This window comes from Bufo gargarizans, chromosome 6 (genome assembly GCF_014858855.1).
Source record: "Bufo gargarizans isolate SCDJY-AF-19 chromosome 6, ASM1485885v1, whole genome shotgun sequence".
NCBI lineage: Eukaryota > Metazoa > Chordata > Amphibia > Anura > Bufonidae > Bufo > Bufo gargarizans.
The window spans coordinates 197,481,806-197,500,387 of NC_058085.1; positions in this window are offsets into that span (position 1 = coordinate 197,481,806).

An 18,582-nucleotide genomic window follows, 5' to 3' on the forward strand; every position below is an offset into this window, starting at 1 on the left:
AAATGTAGTTTCTGAGGCAAAACTAAGAAATAGAGAAGAACTGTGGAATGTAGTCCAATCATCCTGGGATGAAATACCTGTTCACAGGTGCCAGAAGTTGGCTGACTCTATGCAACACAGATGTACAGCAGTTCTCAGAAACTGTAGTTATACAGCTAAATTAGTTAAGTGATTCAAAGGAAAAGCAAAATCTTAAAACATTTTTCAGTTTATATAGTGAACGTTTGAGTTTGTAATGAAGAATACAAACACTGCTATTTTTTTGAACAGTCTAATATTCACTTTTCTTCAATTTTTTTAGAGGAACAACACAAATTTGATATATTTTTTTCATGTTTTGATTTGGAATAGAATATGTAGTGTTCCCAATGCATTTGTGTGTATGGAAATAAAGCTATTAGAAAGATTTTGAGCTTTATTAACTTTTTAAAACACACTGCTATTATTTTGAACACAACTGTAACTCTGGGATGCCCTTCTTGAAAAATATTTCCTTCCGGGGACCTTCCATTGCGGTGTGCCAATGTCCACAAATTTTCTAAAGGCCTCTGAGTCCACCAGTTTATATGGCAGTAGTTGGCGGGATAGCAGTTCCGACAAGCCAGCGATCAGCCGTTGGGCAAGAGGGTTATCTGGCGTCATCAACTTTTTACACTCTAACATTTGGGCCATGGAAGCCTGCCTTCTACCAGATGAACGTGACGATGGCACGGTGGAAGGGGGAGTGGAGGACAAATGGGAGGAGAGAGGAGAAGAGGCAGGACGGGGAGCACCAAGAGTGTGGCTTTGTGGGTTCTGACGTCGTTGCTCCCACTGGGCTCGGTGAGGGGAGGCCAAGTGCCTTCTTAAGGCGGTCATCCCTAGGTGAGTGTTGGGCTTACCCCGACTTATGTGTTGACAACAGCACAGGCTGAAGATGGCAACACTATTGTCAGCAGCTAACACGTTAAAAAAAAAAGCCCACACTGCGGAGCCATGTGCCAGCGTCCTGAGAGCGTAAGATGTGACCATGCATGGTGGATGGCTTGCTCCAGATACATTTGCAGTCTGCTTTTTGCCTCCTGTGCACTGCGAGTTCTGCCTGCTTCTCCTACTTCTCCTCCCTATCTGCTGCTCAGTCTCTCCCTCTGAACTCCTCTTCCTCTCTTGTAGGCACCCACGTGACATCCATCGACACATCATTATTGTCACCTTCACCACCACTGATCTCGGAGTAGGCAGCAACAGTGGGGACCACCCTCCTTGGTCTGATCTGAGTACTGTTGTCAGACCACTGGGTGGCATCCGTTGCTACCTCCTCTTCCTCATCCGATGCCAAGAATGACTGCGCATCAGTAAGGTCTGGGAATGGATCGGAAAATAATTCCTCTGACTCAAATGGAGGGGCTATGGTAGTGGTGTCTTTGGGGGTGCACACAGCAGAGAGTGAGGAGGGTGCAGAAGTGGAAGGCTGAGTGAGTCACTTAACCAATTCTGGTGCGTCCTTTGACGTAATTGCATGCACCTTCTCCAACTTCCCACTTAGGCTCCGGCCTGGTGCACCTGTTCAACCCCTACCACCCCTATGGAACGGTCTGCCTCTTTCTGTGCCTGTCATTTTCAAAATGTCCCTGTGCTGAAGTCCCTAGAGCAGAACAGTATTTGTGGAAGCAGGTATATCGCACCCCTCAATCAGTATTTGGTGGAAGCTAGTATATCGCACCCCTCAATCAGTATTTTCTGGAATCAGGTATATAGAACCCCTTAATCAGTATTTTGTGGAAGCAGGTATATCAAACCCCTCAATTAATATTTGGTGGAAGCAGGTATATCGCACCCCTCAATCTCAATTTTTTGTGGTAGCCGGTGTATCGCAGTCCTCAATAGATATTTGGTGGAAGCAGGTATATTGGTACCCCTCAATCAGTATTTGGTGGAAGCAGGTATATAGAACCCCTTTATCAGTATTTTGTAGAAGCAGGTATATCGCACCCCTCGATCAGTATTTTGTGGAAACAGGTATATAGAACACCTGATATCAATATTTAGTAAAAGCAGGAATATCGCCACCTCAATCATTAGTTTGTGGAAGCAGGTATATTGCACCCCTCAATCAGTATTTTGTGGAAGCAGGTATATTGCACCCCTCAATCAGTATTTTGTGGAAGCCGGTGTATCGCAGGACTCAATCAATATTTGGTGGAAGCAGTTATATTGCACCCCTCAATCAGTATTTTGTGGAAGCAGGTATATAGAATCCCTTAATCAGTATTTTGTAGAAGCAGGTATATCGCACTCCTCAATCGGTATTTTGTGGAAACAGGTATATAGAGCACCAGAATCCATATTTGGTGGAAGCAGGTATATCGCACCCCTCAATCAGTATTTTGTGGAAGCAGGTATATCAAACCCCTCAATCAATATTTGGTTGAAGCAGGTATATCACACCTCTTAATCAGTATTTTGCGAAAGCAGGTATATCAAACTCCTCAATCAGTTTTTGTGGAAACAGGTATATCGCACCCTCAATCAGCATTTTGTGGAAGCCGGTGTATCACAGGCCTCAATCAGTATTTGGTGGAAGCTAGTATATCGCACCCCTCAATCAGTATTTTCTGGAATCATGTATATAGAACCCCTTAATCAGTATTTTGTGGAAGCAGGTATATCAAACCCCTCAATCAATATTTGGTGGAAGCAGGTATATCGCACCCCTCAATCTCAATTTTTTGTGGTAGCCGGTGTATCGCAGTCCTCAATAGATATTTGGTGGAAGCAGGTATATTGGTACCCCTCAATCAGTATTTGGTAGAAGCAGGTATATAGAACCCCTTTATCAGTATTTTGTAGAAGCAGGTATATCGCACCCCTCGATCAGTATTTTGTGGAAACAGGTATATAGAACACCTGATATCAATATTTAGTAAAAGCAGGAATATCGCCACCTCAATCATTAGTTTGTGGAAGCAGGTATATTGCACCCCTCAATCAGTATTTTGTGGAAGCAGGTATATTGCACCCCTCAATCAGTATTTTGTGGAAGCCGGTGTATCGCAGGCCTCAATCAATATTTGGTGGAAGCAGTTATATTGCACCCCTCAATCAGTATTTTGTGGAAGCAGGTATATAGAATCCCTTAATCAGTATTTTGTAGAAGCAGGTATATCGCACTCCTCAATCGGTATTTTGTGGAAACAGGTATATAGAGCACCAGAATCCATATTTGGTGGAAGCAGGTATATCGCACCCCTCAGTCAGTATTTTGTGGAAGCAGGTATATCAAACCCCTCAATCAATATTTGGTTGAAGCAGGTATATCACACCTCTTAATCAGTATTTTGCGAAAGCAGGTATATCAAACTCCTCAATCAGTTTTTGTGGAAACAGGTATATCGCACCCTCAATCAGCATTTTGTGGAAGCCGGTGTATCACAGGTCTCAATCAATATTTGCTGAAAGCAGGTATATCGCACCCCTCAATCAGTATTTTGTGGATGCAGGTATATAGAACACCTTAATCAGTATTTTGTGGAAGCAAGTATATCGTACCCCTCAATCAGTATTTTGTGCAAACAGGCATATAGAACACCTGAATCAATATCTGGTGGAAGCATGTATATCACACCCCTCAATCAGTATTTTGTGGAAGCAGGTATATCACACCCCTCAATCAGTATTTTGTGGAAGCCGGTGTATCCCAGGCCTCAATCAATATTTGGTGGAAGCAGTTAAATCGCACCCCTCAATCAATATTTTGTGGAAACAGGTACCGTATTTTTTGCCCTATAAGACGCACTGGCCTATAAGACACCTAGGTTTTTGAGGAGTAAAATAAGAAAAAAATATTTTTAACCAAAAGGTGTGCTTTTGGTGGGTTTTGAATTAATGGTGGTCTGTGCATGACACTATTATGGGGGATCTGTGGATGACGCACTGTCATGTGGGGGATCTGTGGATTGCACTGTTATGGGGATCTGTGGATGGCACTGTTATGGGGGATCTGTGGATGACGCTGTTATGGGGGATCTGTGGATGGTACTGCTATGGGGTGGGAGATCTGTGGATGGCATTGTTATGGGGTGGGGGGATCTGTGGATGGCATTGTTATGGGGTGGGGGATCTGTGGATGACACTGCTATATGTCATCCACAGATCCCCCTCATAACAGTGTATCCCAAAATACACCGGCCCTCCGCTCACCAAATTATTTATAAACATGATCCCTTATCCTGTTATTAAGTTTAACTAAAGCTGCGCTCTCCCATGTTGCCATGTTCCCCTGTATCCCCACAGCACATACGAACAAGCTTCCATAGCAGGCAGAGCGGACGGCAGCAGTAACGTCACTCACTCATGAAGCCATGCTGATATGGCATTGTTTGCTTGTTTTCATTAAGGTACTCCAAGATAGCATCTCTTAGAAAACCTTTAAACGGTTTATCCACGACAGATGTTAAACTTACCGGCCTATAGTTTCCGGGCTCTGTTTTTGGACCCTTTTTGAATATTGGCACCACATTTGCTATGCGCCAATCCTGTGGAACACTCCTTGTCAGTATAGATTCCTAAATATCAGAAATAAGGGTCTGGCTATTACATTACTTAATTCTCTTAGGCTATGGGGGTGTATGCCATCTGGTCCTGGCGATTTGTCTATTTTAATCTTTTTAAGACTTCCTGGGTCAGACAGGGCACTTTTAATATGGAATTTACTTTTACATTCTGCATTTCATCTGACAGTTTATTTTCCTCAGATAATACAGTGTAGAATCTTTTTTTATAGCTTTGCTTTCTTCTCATCACTCTCTGCAACTCCCCCCTCATTACTCTGCTAGAGAGCCAACACCTTCAGATTTATACTTTTTATCATTTACCGTATTTTTCACAATATAAGATGCACCGGCCCATAAGACGCACCTAGGTTTTTGAGGAGGAAAATAAGAAAAAAAATATTTTGAACCAAAAGGTGTGCTTTTGGTGGGCTTTGAACTAATGGTAGCCTGTGAATGACACTATTATAGAGGTCTGTGGATGGCACTGTTATGGGGGTCTGTGGATGGCACTGTTATGGGGGTCTGTGAATGGCACCGTTATGGGGGTCTGTGGCTGGCACTGTTATGGGGGTCTGTGGCTGACACTGTTATGTGGGTCTGTGGCTGACATTGCTATTGGGGTCTGTGGCTGACACTGTTATGGGGCGTCTGTGGATGGCACTGTTATGGGGGCATCTGTGGATGGCATTACACTGCTATGGAGGAATCTGTGGATGACAGATAAATAGCATCTTATGCTATTTGACATCCATAGATCCCCCCTATAACAGTGTCAGCCACTGTGAATGACCCCCAATACAGGGGGTTGGGGCTGGCATCTACACGAGTTTTTAAATGGCAGTGGGGGCCCAGTGCAGTCATTGTATTCCATTGCATCGGGCCCCGCTCACTGTACTAATGGTATCTACTGTAACTGCAGTCATGCAATGGTTAACTATAGATATGTTTGATCCACTGCTGAGCAGCCTGTACTTACGATCATAGCAGGCTTGAGGCAGGAGGCAAGAGGAAGGGCAGGCGGATGGGCACTGGCAACGTAACTTCCTACATCACGTGACTGCGCCGCCTGCTTCATTCATAAAGTGGGAGGAAGTTACGCTGCCAGTGCCCACCCGCCCGCCCTGCCTCCAGCCTGCTATGATCGTAAGTACAGGCTGCTCAGTGCTGGATCGAACATATCTATAGTTAACCATTGCCTACCTGCAGTTACAGTAGATAGCATTAGTACAGTGAGCGGGTCCCGGTGCAATAGAATACAGTGACTGCACCAGGCCCCGCTGCCATTACAAAACTAAAGGCCGCCCCCTGCCTCTCCTCCCCCTTCGCTGATACACACGCCGGCCGCGCTGTGCAGCTTGCGGTCGGCGGTGTATCAGTGTAAAAAATGGCAGCTTTCCCCCTATAAGACGCACTGCCATTTTCCTCCCACTTTTGAGGGGGAAAAGTGCATCTTATAGGGTGAAAAATACTGTATATAATTGTAGAACATTTTAGGGTTAGTTTTGCTCTCTTTGGAAATTAATCTCTCGGTCTCTAGTTTGGCTGCTTTTATTTGTTTTTTACATATTCAATTTTTTTCCTTATAGTTTTTCAGTGCTTCCTCGCTACCGTCCTGTTTTAGTGATTTAAATGCTTACGTTTTGTCATTTATTGTATGGCTGTCCCTCTAGTTGGGCCCTGAACCTAGTTGGGAAAGGTAATTGTATTTGTTTATTGCCAAGAACCTGTTTCTGTCACGGCTGAGGGTGGGGGAAACCCTCAGCCGTGTGCCTGAGGAAGATGGTCGCTGCTTGTCCAGGACCACAGGATTAGGGAGCAGGTCACCTCCTATCACATCCCTAACCTGACCCTAACTCCTAGCTGCATGGGCCGACCTTTAAGGTAGGAGGACCCATGCGCAGGAACCTTGGATCCCTGACTTACCCTCCGACCGGTCCCTGGGCTAGGAGTCAGGGTAAGACAACCTGTTCCTTCTGGATACGGAGGAACAGGAGTCTCACTGGCCAAGCTGCAAGGAATGGGGAACAAATGCAAGCCTATGTATATGGCAGGTGCTGCACTAGTTCCAGCCACCTGCCACAGCCTTGCTGACTGGATCCGTGTGCAGACAAGCTGAAGTCCACAAATAAACAAACAGAACTCAGCACAAACTCATCCACACACCGGAACCCAGATACATGGCAGCACAGAATTATACAGGAAAACATAAACAGAACATCACACAGACTTAACTTAAACTTATGACCACAGTGGTGGCTCTCACTGGCAGATAGAAAACACAGGAGGCTGCTCCAGCTAGCAAGGCTGAAGCAACCTAGTGAGCCATGCGAAAGAGAGAGGCTATATAGGCCCAAGTGGCCACACCCAAGGGTTGGACACACCCAGTGCTACACACACACACTGGAAGGGAGTTAACCCTTCCAACACCACAGAAGGGAAAACACACATAAAGGGGAAGTGCACACAATACATAAAACACAGTGCACACAACACACACACCTAACATAAAGGAAGTCAGGTGAGACCGCATGCCAGGGCAGCAAGCTGCCTAGCGATGCTCAGGCTGCTCTGCTGCTAAATACAAAACTAGTTTTCCGCAGCAACCACAAGTGAGGCCACACACCAGCGGCCCTCACCCGTGGTTGAACACCCATACAAAACCGCAGGCAACCGCATGCGGTAAAGGAGTCACGGTCATGGGCATGGCCATGACAGTTTCCTTTATAAGATATACAGGTTTCAGTTTCCCAGTCTATATCTGCGTAGTTGAAGTGGTAATTTTACATCACTGCCCTGCAAGTCCATGCCTTGTTTAATGCATGACAATATCCTGGTGGCCTTAGAAGCAGCTGATTGACATTGTATGTTGTTATTTAATCTAATATCTACAAGGACACCCAAATCCTTCTCTATAATGTGACTCTCCCAGTGTTACATCACCTAGGACATATAATGCACAGAGATTATTACTACCAAAATGCATTGAACCTCATTTGCCAAGTTGATGCCCAATCACTCAGAGTGTTCAAGTCAGCTTGTAGTTTCTGGACATCTTTCATAGACTGTACAGTACTACATAGCTTAGGGTCATCTGCAAAAATAGAAATGGTGCTATTAATCCCGTCCTCGATATTATTAATAAATAAATTAAATAATAGAGGACCCAGCACTGAACCTTGGGGTACGCCACTTATAACCTGGACCATTCTGTTTGAAATCTCTTTTTATTAGACAAGCAAAGAGTGATCATCAAATCGCATGTAGCGCAGTACAGCGGATGACACATCGCAATCAAATCTATTCATAAATCATCGAAGGCACAGCCTGACAATACAAGTAGGATGTGACAACCACTCAGCTAGGGCTAAAGGCCTTTAAAGTGATTGATCATACATAACAAATATGCATAACATTAAACACATGTCAATAAAGGGAGGGGGGGCAACAGCCCCAACAGTGTGTCAGCCCACAGTGCAGTTATCATCCCGCTCAGGAACTGCTATGAATCAAACTGCTTACAATATCTGTTGGATGGTATAAACAGGTTAGACCATATCATTGGGGACAACCCCTGGAAAGGATCTGATGGAGTGCATAAGAAAGAAGGGAAGTGAGATGAGGGGAAATGCCATGAGAAAAGGCGTTCAGCATATTTATTAAAAGAAATGGCCAAATCTCATAACCCTTCAGCATCCCACTGTTGAGCGTTGAGAAGAATTGTCCTATAAGCCAACCATGGTTGCCAGACCTTTCTTATGAAGAGTCTCAAGTATGGAGATTTGCTGGAGGAGGGAGTCTAGATGTTTCTGCTTACGTTTCTTGGCACTAGAGCCCACACTGATAAGTTCCCCTCTGACTACAACTTTATGAGCCTCCCAAAGTGATGTCCCACTAGCAAGGTCTCTGGCGTTTTCCTGAAAATAGTTTTTAAGACACAGCTCAATGGCCTTTCTATGTGATTCCTCCTCTAGGAGCGTCTCATTCAATCTCCACACCCAGGATCTCGGAGGTAGGGCGTGGATTTTCACCCTCACACTCACAGGCGCATGGCCAGAGATAATTATATTACCTATTCTGGCCTCAGTAACCGAGGACAGTAGGTGATTTTCAAGGAAAATATAGTCCAAGCGCTGGTATGAATTATGCGTCCGTGAGTGGAAGGTGTAGTCTTTTCCCTCAGGGTGTAGGAGACACCAGACATCCGAGACCCCTAAGTCCCTGAAAGTGATAAGTAATCTCCTCAGCTGTCTTCTTGAGGTAGGGCGAACTAAAGAGGTCGAATCTATGGAAGGGTCAAGTGTAAGATTAAGATCTCCTCCCATGATGAGAGAACCCTCCTTAAATGTTTTTAGGGTCTCCAAGGTGCGTAATAACCAAGTAACCTGTCCACTGTTCGGGGCATACAGGGTAACTAGAGTAAACATAGTGTTAGCCACTTTACCTTTTAAGAAAAGAAAGTGTCCATCAGGATCGGCTAGTTTGGTCTCTAGAGTGAAGGGAAAATTCTGCCCTAGGGCTATGGAAACACCTCTAGCAGCTGAGGAGTATGAGGCATGGTGCCACACGAGGAAATGTCTATTTACTATTTTGGGTATATGCAAATGTCTAAAATGAGTCTCCTGCAAAAAAAGCTAAGTCAGCTCCTTCCTTCCGGAGCAGATGGTAAATTTGGCTTCTTTTCTGCGGGGTGTTCATACCATTCACATTAAGAGATAATACCTTTAGGTCAGACATGTCATAAATGAGTGAACCTGAGCAGTAAAGCTATGTGACCAGTAGGGGGTGACACAGGGGAACAAACAGAACACAAATATGAACATAACTTCTAAAGAAGATAATAAAGGTAAGTATCTAACAGGTAATATTTACAGAGAGGGTCAAGGACCCCAACGACCAACGGGGGGGAAATTAGTGTGTAAGCACCCAAGAGCCAGAACCACACACTAAACCCAACACATAAGGGATGGACAGTGGACTTGTGAAAACCTTATGTAGAGAGGGAACACGGTGAAGTGAGCTCCTTAATGAGCTACAGGGAGTCTCCTCGTGGCCCACAAGGGACAGGGTGGCTGGGTCCCATATGTGACCAGCATTAAATAGAGAGGCAGCGAACATTATATTATAGATAGCATACTCATGCTAAAACAGCAATAAGGCAAGGGAAGAGGGGAGAAGGTAAGAAGGCAGATGAGCAGGAGAAGAGGGTAAAAGCAAGGAAGAGTAAAGTAATATCACTTATACCAAGGAAAACAAACTGAAGAGACAAATATAAGAGGCAGCGGTGTCCAGAAAGTTCATGAGGGCGCATACCACATCTCTGGGCGGCTCGCCTGCAGCTGGTTTGGGCCTAAGAGCCCTGTGCGCTCTCTCAATAACAATGGCGGCGGCCTGCTCCTCACCTACAAGGGAGGCAAACAAACAGCGTACGGTGTCGGTCAGGTCTTCTGCTTGAACCGTCTCCGGTATACCTCTCAAGCGGACGTTTTTTCTCCGTCCCCTATTTTCCTGATCCTCCAGGTTCAGGAACGCTGTGTTGATCATTTTGGACATAGCTGTTAGGTGATTATGGACCATTTGATCCCGCTGAACCATTTGATCGTGGCCGTCTTCCAAGTGTTCCACTCGGTGACCAAGCTGTAAAAATTCGGTCTTTATGTCTGACAGTTCCTTCATGACCGGGGTAAGGGCCTGGGTCAGCGATTGCTGAAGGAAGCTCCGGGTAAGAGGCAGGGAGTCTGACTCACCTCCGGTATAAACTTCGGCATCAGAGCTGTCAGCATCCGAGTCGGCTCCCTCCCGTTCAGATAGGTTGCGCGCTTCCCGCGCCATCTTGCCCCCATCAGGGTGCGACGTAGATCGTCTGTTAAGGAACTTGTTCAAGTCTCCCTGGGTCTTCTTTGTTTTCAAAGCGGTCCCAGAGGCTCCCTCCTTATCTCTGAGGGTTTTCCCCATCGTAGGGTCTGTGTCCACTGAATAAATCTAGAAAAGCTGGGCTATCGGTGTGGAGCTCTGGTGAAGACGACCTACACCATGGCTTGCTGGCTCCGCCCCACCTGGACCATTCTGAATAGGAATCATTGACCACAATTCTCTGGACACGGTCCTTCAGCCAGTTTTCAGTCCAATTACAAAGTATACTTTCCAAGCCTATAGACCTTACTTTACCTATTAAACGTTTATGAGGGATAGTATCAAAAGCCTTTGCAAAATCCAGAAACACTACATCCACAGCCACCCCTGTCCAGGCTACTACTCACCTCCTCATTAAAAAAATAATCAGGTTAGTCTGACAACTTCTGTCCTTGGTAAACCTATGTTGGTTATCACTTATAATATTATTTACAGTCACATACTCCTGTATGTAGTCCCTTAAAGGGGTTATCCCATCATAGACAATGGGGGCCTATCGCTAGGATATGCCCCCATTGTCTGATAGGTGCGGGTCCCATAGGAGCGGTGAAACTTGAGGAGGGGGCACTGCGCATGCGCAGCCGCCCTCCATTCATTTCTATGGAGCCGCCGAAAATAGCTGAGCGCTGGCTCGGCTATTTCCGTCGGCCCCATAGAAATGAATGGGAGTGGTGGCCGCGCATGCGCGGTGCGCTCCCATTCACTTCAATGGGAGAGGCAGGGAGCTGCGCCTGGTGGTGGACAGACCCCAGGAAACCCGGGGTCCTCCAGCCACAACTTTCTCTGGCTCCGTTCTCCTTGTAGGTGCGGGTCCCAGCGGTGGGACCCGCACCTATCAGACAATGGGGGCATATCCTAGCGATAGGCCCCCATTGTCTATGATGGGATAACCCCTTTAACCACTTCAGCCCCGCTAGCTGAAACCCCCTTCATGACCAGAGCACTTTTTACACTTCGGCACTACACTACTTTCACCGTTTATCGCTCGGTCATGCAACTTACCACCCAAATGAATTTTACCTCCTTTTCTTCTCACTAATGGAGCTTTCATTTGGTGGTATTTTATTGCTGCTGACATTTTTACTTTTTTTGTTATTAATCAAAATGTAACGATTTTTTTGCAAAAAAATGACATTTTTCACTTTCAGCTGTAAAATTTTGCAAAAAAAAAACGACATCCATATATAAATTTTTCGCCAAATTTATTGTTCTACATGTCTTTGATAAAAAAAAAATGTTTGGGCAAAAAAAAAAATGGTTTGGGTAAAAGTTATAGCGTTTACAAACTATGGTACAAAAATGTGAATTTCCGCTTTTTGAAACAGCTCTGATTTTCTGAGCACCTGTCATGATTCCTGAGGTTCTACAATGCCCAAACAGTAGAAAAACCCCACAAATGACCCCATTTCGGAAAGTAGACACCCTAAGGTATTCGCTGATGGGCATAGTGAGTTCATAGAACTTTTTATTTTTTGTCACAAGTTAGCGGAAAATGATGATGATTTTTATTTTATTTTTTTCTTACAAAGTCTCATATTCCACTAACTTGCGACAAAAAATAAAAAATTCTAGGAACTCACCATGCCCCTCACAGAATACCTTGGGGTGTCTTCTTTCCAAAATGGGGTCACTTGTGGCGTAGTTATACTGCCCTGGCAATTTAGGGGCCCTAATGTGTGAGAAGAACTTTGCAATCAAAATGTGTAAAAAATGACCGGTGAAATCCGAAAGGTGCACTTTGGAATATGTGCCCCTTTGCCCACCTTGGCATCAAAAAAGTGTCACACATCTGGTATCGCCGTACTCAGGAGAAGTTGGGGAATGTGTTTTGGGGTGTCATTTTACATATACCCATGCTGGGTGAGAGAAATATCTTGGCAAAAGACAACTTTTCCCATTTTTTTATACAAAGTTGGCATTTGACCAAGATATTTTTCTCACCCAGCATGGGTATATGTAAAATGACACCCCAAAACACATTCCCCAACTTCTCCTGAGTACGGCGATACCAGATGTGTGACACTTTATTGCAGCCTAGGTGGGCAAAGGGGCACATATTCCAAAGTGCACCTTTCGGGTTTCGCCGGTCATTTTTTACACATTTTGATTGCAAGGTACTTCTCACACATTTGGGCCCCTAAATTGCCAGGGCAGTATAACTACGCCACAAGTGACCCCATTTTGGAAAGAAGACACCCCAAGGTATTCCGTGAGGGGCACTGCGAGTTCCTAGAATTTTTTTTTTTTGTCACAAGTTAGCGGAAAATATGATTTTTTTTTTTCTCTTTTTTCCTTACAAAGTCTCATATTCCACTAACTTGCGACAAAAAATAAAAAATTCTAGGAACTCGCCATGCCCCTCACGGAATACCTTGGGGTGTCTTCTTTCCAAAATGGGGTCACTTGTGGCGTAGTTATACTGCCCTGGCAATTTAGGGGCCCATATGTGTGAGAAGTACTTTGCGATCAAAATCTGTAAAAAATGACCGGTGAAATCCGAAAGGTGCACTTTGGAATATGCGCCCCTTTGCCCACCTTGGCATCAAAAAAGTGTCACACATCTGGTATCGCCGTACTCAGGAGAAGTTGGGGAATGTGTTTTGGGGTGTCATTTTACATATACCCATGCTGGGTGAGAGAAATATCTTGGCAAAAGACAACTTTTCCCATTTTTTTATACAAAGTTGGCATTTGACCAAGATATTTTTCTCACCCAGCATGGGTATATGTAAAATGACACCCCAAAACACATTCCCCAACTTCTCCTGAGTACGGCGATACCAGATCTGTCACACTTTTTTGCAGCCTAGATGCGCAAAGGTGCCCAAATTCCTTTTAGGAGGGCATTTTTAGACATTTGGATCCCAGACTTCTTCTCACGCTTTAGGGCCCCTAAAATGCCAGGGCAGTATAAATACCCCACATGTGACCCCACTTTGGAAAGAAGACACCCCAAGGTATCCATGAGGGGCCTGGCAAGTTCATAGAATTTTTTTTTTTTCGCATAAGTTAGCGGAAATTGATTTTTTTTTGTTTTTTCTCACAAAGTCTCACTTTCCGCTAACTTAGGACAAAAATTTAAATCTTTCATGGACTCAATATGCCCCTCAGCAAATACCTTGGGGTGTCTTCTTTCCAAAATGGGGTCAGTTGTGGGGTGTTTGTACTGCCCTGGCATTTGAGGGTCTCCGCAATCATTACATGTATGGCCAGCATTAGGAGTTTCTGCTATTCTCCTTATATTGAGCATACAGGTAATGAGATTTTTTTTTCCGTTCAGCCTCTGGGCTGAAAGAAAAAAATGAACGGCACAGATTTCTTCATTCGCATCGATCAATGTGGATGAAAAAATCTCTGCCCAAAAAAAAAATGGAGGGGAAAGGCGTCTGCCAGGACATAGGAGCTCCGCCCTACATCCATACCCACTTAGCTCGTATGCCCTGGCAAACCAGATTTCTCCATTCGCATCAATCGATGTGGATGAATAAATCATTGCCGGGATTATTTTTTTTTATATATATATATATATACAAAGTGTTTGCCAAAGCATAGGAACGCCGCCTCCTCCTCAGCTCGTATGCCTTGGCAAACGTATCTGTCACTGCAGAGGAGAAAATCCCGTCTTGCAGCGCCGCATACACCGACTTGCGTGTAATCTGACAGCAGCGCAATGCTTCTGTCAGAATGCACATCGGTGCTGCAGCTAGTAGATCGGTTGGTCCACCTGGAAGATAAAAAAAGAAAAAAAAAAAAAAGAAAAAACCAGGCCACAACGCAATAATTTTATTAACTTTGGAACAGAACATGTAAACTTTAACTTTTTGAACTAAACATTAACGTGTTTGCTTACTGGTGTTTTTTTTTGTTTTAGTTTTTTTTACCTTTATAGAACAAACCTCTCCTTCCCCATGGGTCAATGTGCAAAGCGCAAATCGCCCAAAGATGTGGCGAAGTGCGTTATGCACTTTGTCCCATGTGAAAGGAGACGTTTGCAGCAGCTGTGAGTGAATGGGCCCTAATAGCCCTGTGTGCCTGTCCTGGTGAGATGATCCCTATGCTAATAGTGTACCTGTGAGTGGTACTTCCGGAAACACTCTCCAAAGCATAGGGCAGGGTGGTCAGGACAGTCAGGACAGAAATAGCGGGTGTCACGCCTTATTCCACTCCTGCTACAGACACAACATTTTTTTCGGGGTGGCGGTCGGTTTGAGGTACCAGGAACGACACTGGGGAAATGTCGCTCGTGTAGACGGCTAACTACACTGGTGGACTGGGGCCACGGAACCTCCTGGGTACAGGAGGTTCGCGATGATCTCTTCCTGAAATTTGAGGAAGGATCCAGTTCTCCCAGCCTTACTGTAGAGAACAAAACTATTGTACAGAGCCAATTGAATTAAATATACAGACACCTTCTTATACCAGCGTCTGGTTCTGCGGGACACTAAATACGGAGCCAACATCTGGTCATTGAAGTCCACCCCTCCCATGTGAAGGTTATAGTCGTGGACTGAGAGGGGCTTTTCAATGACACGGGTTGCTCGCTCAATTTGGATTGTCTTGTCTGCGTGAATGGAGGAGAGCATGTAAACGTTACGCTTGTCTCTCCATTTCACCGCGAGCAGTTCTTCGTTACACAGTGCGGCCCTCTGCCCCCTTGCAAGACGGGTGGTAACAAGCCGTTGGGGGAAGCCCGCGCGACTAGTTCGCGCGGTACCACAGGCGCCAATCCGTTCTAGAAACAAATGCCTAAAGAGGGCCACACTTGTGTAAAAATTGTCCACATAAAGATGGTACCCCTTGCCGAATAAGGGTGACACCAAGTCCCAAACTGTCTTCCCACTGCTCCCCAGGTAGTCAGGGCAACCGACCGGCTCCAGGGTCTGATCTTTTCCCTCATAGATCCGAAATTTGTGGGTATAGCCTGTGGCCCTTTCACAGAGCTTATACAATTTGACCCCATACCGGGCGCGCTTGCTTGGGATGTATTGTTTGAAGCCAAGGCGCCCGGTAAAATGTATCAGGGACTCGTCTATGCAGATGTTTTGCTCAGGGGTATACAAATCTGCAAATTTCAGGTTGAAATGGTCTATGAGGGGCCGAATTTTGTGGAGCCGGTCAAAAGCAGGGTGGCCTCTGGGACGGGAGGTGCTGTTATCACTAAAGTGCAGGAAACGCAGGATGGTCTCAAATCGTGTCCTGGACATAGCAGCAGAGAACATGGGCATGTGATGAATTGGGTTTGTGGACCAATATGACCGCAATTCATGCTTTTTAGTTAGACCCATGTTGAGGAGGAGGCCCAGAAAAGTTTTAATTTCGGAAACTTGGACTGGTTTCCACCGGAAAGACTGGGCATAAGAGCTTCCCGGGTTAGCGGTTATAAATTGTGTGGCATATCTGTTTGTTTCGGCCACAACTAAGTCTAAGAGCTCCGCAGTCAAGAACAGCTCAAAAAATCCCAGGGCCGAACCGATCTGAGCTGTCTCAACCCGAACTCCAGACTGGGCAGTGAAAGGGAAAACTACAGGTGCGGCTGAAGTTGGGGACTGCCAATCAGGGTTTGCCAGCACCTCTGGGATTCTAGGGGCTCTACGGGCACGTCTTTGCGGTGGCTGCGACGGGGTCACTACTGCACGTGCCACCGTACCAGCTTCAACTGCCCTTCTGGTGCTCGCTACTTCACCAGGTTGTACGGCAGTGCTGGTACTAGGTCCAGGAAGGGCTGGGCTGCTGGTGTATGCCTCACCACGTAATCCGACAGCACCAGCCCCACTCTGCTGCTCTTGAAGCGGATCCTGCGCAACCTGCGGTCTAGCGACACGGGGCCGGGTACGCCTGGTGCTATCAGGGACCTCAACCTCCTCGTCCGAACTTTGGGTCAGAGAGCCACTGCTTTCTACAGGTTCGTATTCTGACCCGCTGGATTCATCAGATGAGGGTTCCCACTCCTCATTCGACTGGGTCAGAAGCCTGTAGGCCTCTTCAGAAGAATACCCCCTGTTAGACATTTGGGCAACTAAATTTAGGGGTATTCCCTGAGACTACCCAAGAAAAAAAAAAGCAAGCCTGTCTTACAAATGGGAGGCTAGCGAAGTACCGGAGGCCGCTGCGGTTGATAAAAAATATCAAAACTGATTTTTTTTATCGCCGCAGTGCGTGTAAAGTGAATGTGCAGTGATCAAAAAATAATAATTTTTTTTGTCACTGCGGTGGGGCGGGCGTGGGCGAACGCACGTGTGGGCGACCGATCAGGCCTGATCGGGCAAACACTGCATTTGGGTGGAGGGCGAACCTAAAGTGACACTAATACAATTATAGATCTGACCATGATCAGTTTTGATCACTTCCAGATACTATAAAAGTACAAATGCTGATTAGCGATACGCTAATCAGCAAATAACGGACTGCGGTGCGGTGGGCTGGGCGCTAACTGATCGCTAAACTACCTAACCAAGGGGCCTAAACTATACCTAAAACCTAACGGTCAATACCAGTGAAAAAAAAAAAGTGACAGTTTGCACTGATCACTTTTTTCCTTTTCACTAGTGATTGACAGGGGCAAGAAGGGGTGATCAAAGGGTTAATTGGGTGCTGGGAGGTGATCTGGGGGCTAAGTGTAGTGTAGTGGGTACTCACAGTGATGTGTGCTCCTCTGCTGGAACCAACCGACCAAAAGAAGGAGCAGAGGAGCACAGCAGCCATATAACCCCATCATATTTACTAATATGATGGGTTATGTGGCTTCTGATTGTTTTTTTTGAAAATCATCAACCTGCCAGCCAATGATCGTGGCCGGCAGGTTGATGACGAACTTCTTCTTTGAATTTTGCCGGCCCGCGATGTGCATGCGCGGGCCGGCATACCCGGAAATCTCGCGTCTCGCGAGAGGACGCACCGGCGCGTCCACCCAGAAGAGCACGACCGCCGAGAAGACGCAATCCTGCGTACGGCGGTCGTGAGGAGGTTAAGAGTCCTTCAAACATTTTTCCCACAACAGAAGTTAAACTACCTTGTCTATAATTACCTGTGGAGGTCCTAGATCCTTTTTTGAATATGGGCACCACATTTGCCTTGCACCAATCACTTGGCACTGTACCAGTACCTAGAGAATCTTTAAAAATAAACAGGGCCACAGCAATGACTGAACTGAGCTCTTTAATCACTCTTGGGTGTAATCCATCTGGACCCGGAGCCTTATTTAACTTATCTCGGACCATATCTACAGTTAGCCAATTGAGTATATTACTGAATGTACTAACAGCCCCATCACCACAGATATCAGCTCCTTTCTCTTCTATTGTATATACAGAGCTAAAAAAAAACATTTAGTAACTCTGCCTTTTCCTTGTCTTCAGTGACTTCCCCTGTCCTTACCATTATTTAGGAAACCTAACTGCTCGGGCCTTGGTTTTTTAGCATTTATATATTTAAAGAATTTTTGGGGATTTGTTTTGCTCTCTTTTGCCACCTGCTGTTTGTTTTGTATTTTTGCTAATTTTATCTCCTTTTTACTGATTTTATTAAGCCCTTTGTAATCTTGAAAAGCTGCAGCTGACCCCTCAGATTTGTATTTTTAAATGCCCTTTTTTTGTCTTTTATTGACCTTCTTACAGTAGCAGTAAGCCATGGGGGGTTTAATTTTAGCCATTTTTACTTGTTACCTAAAAGGAATACATTTTAAGTGCAATTACTTAATGTGGATTTGAAGCTCTCCCATTTATCCACAGTATTATTATGTGACAGTAGCTACTCCCAGTCTATGCCCTGAAATGCTGACCTCAACCCAGGAAAATTAGCCTTTTTAAAATTCAGTGTCTCTGCTCTGCCTGACAGAGTTTGTTTTTTATAGTTTAGGGGGAATATAATTGTGGTCACTATTACCTAGTGTTTCTCGAACAGTAACATGTCCAACAAGCTCTGCACCATTACAAATCACGAGATACAACAGAGCATTGCCCGTAGTGCGAGCTTCTACAAACTGGCCCATAAAGCGGTCCTGCATCAAGTTGAGGAATTTTCTCCCCTTTGTGGTTGAGGCCTTTCATAATGTCTGGGAAGTTAAAATCTCCCATTATGACCACTGTACCAGCCTGGGCAGCCCGCTCTATTTGGTTATACAGTTGCATTTCTATCTCCTCTG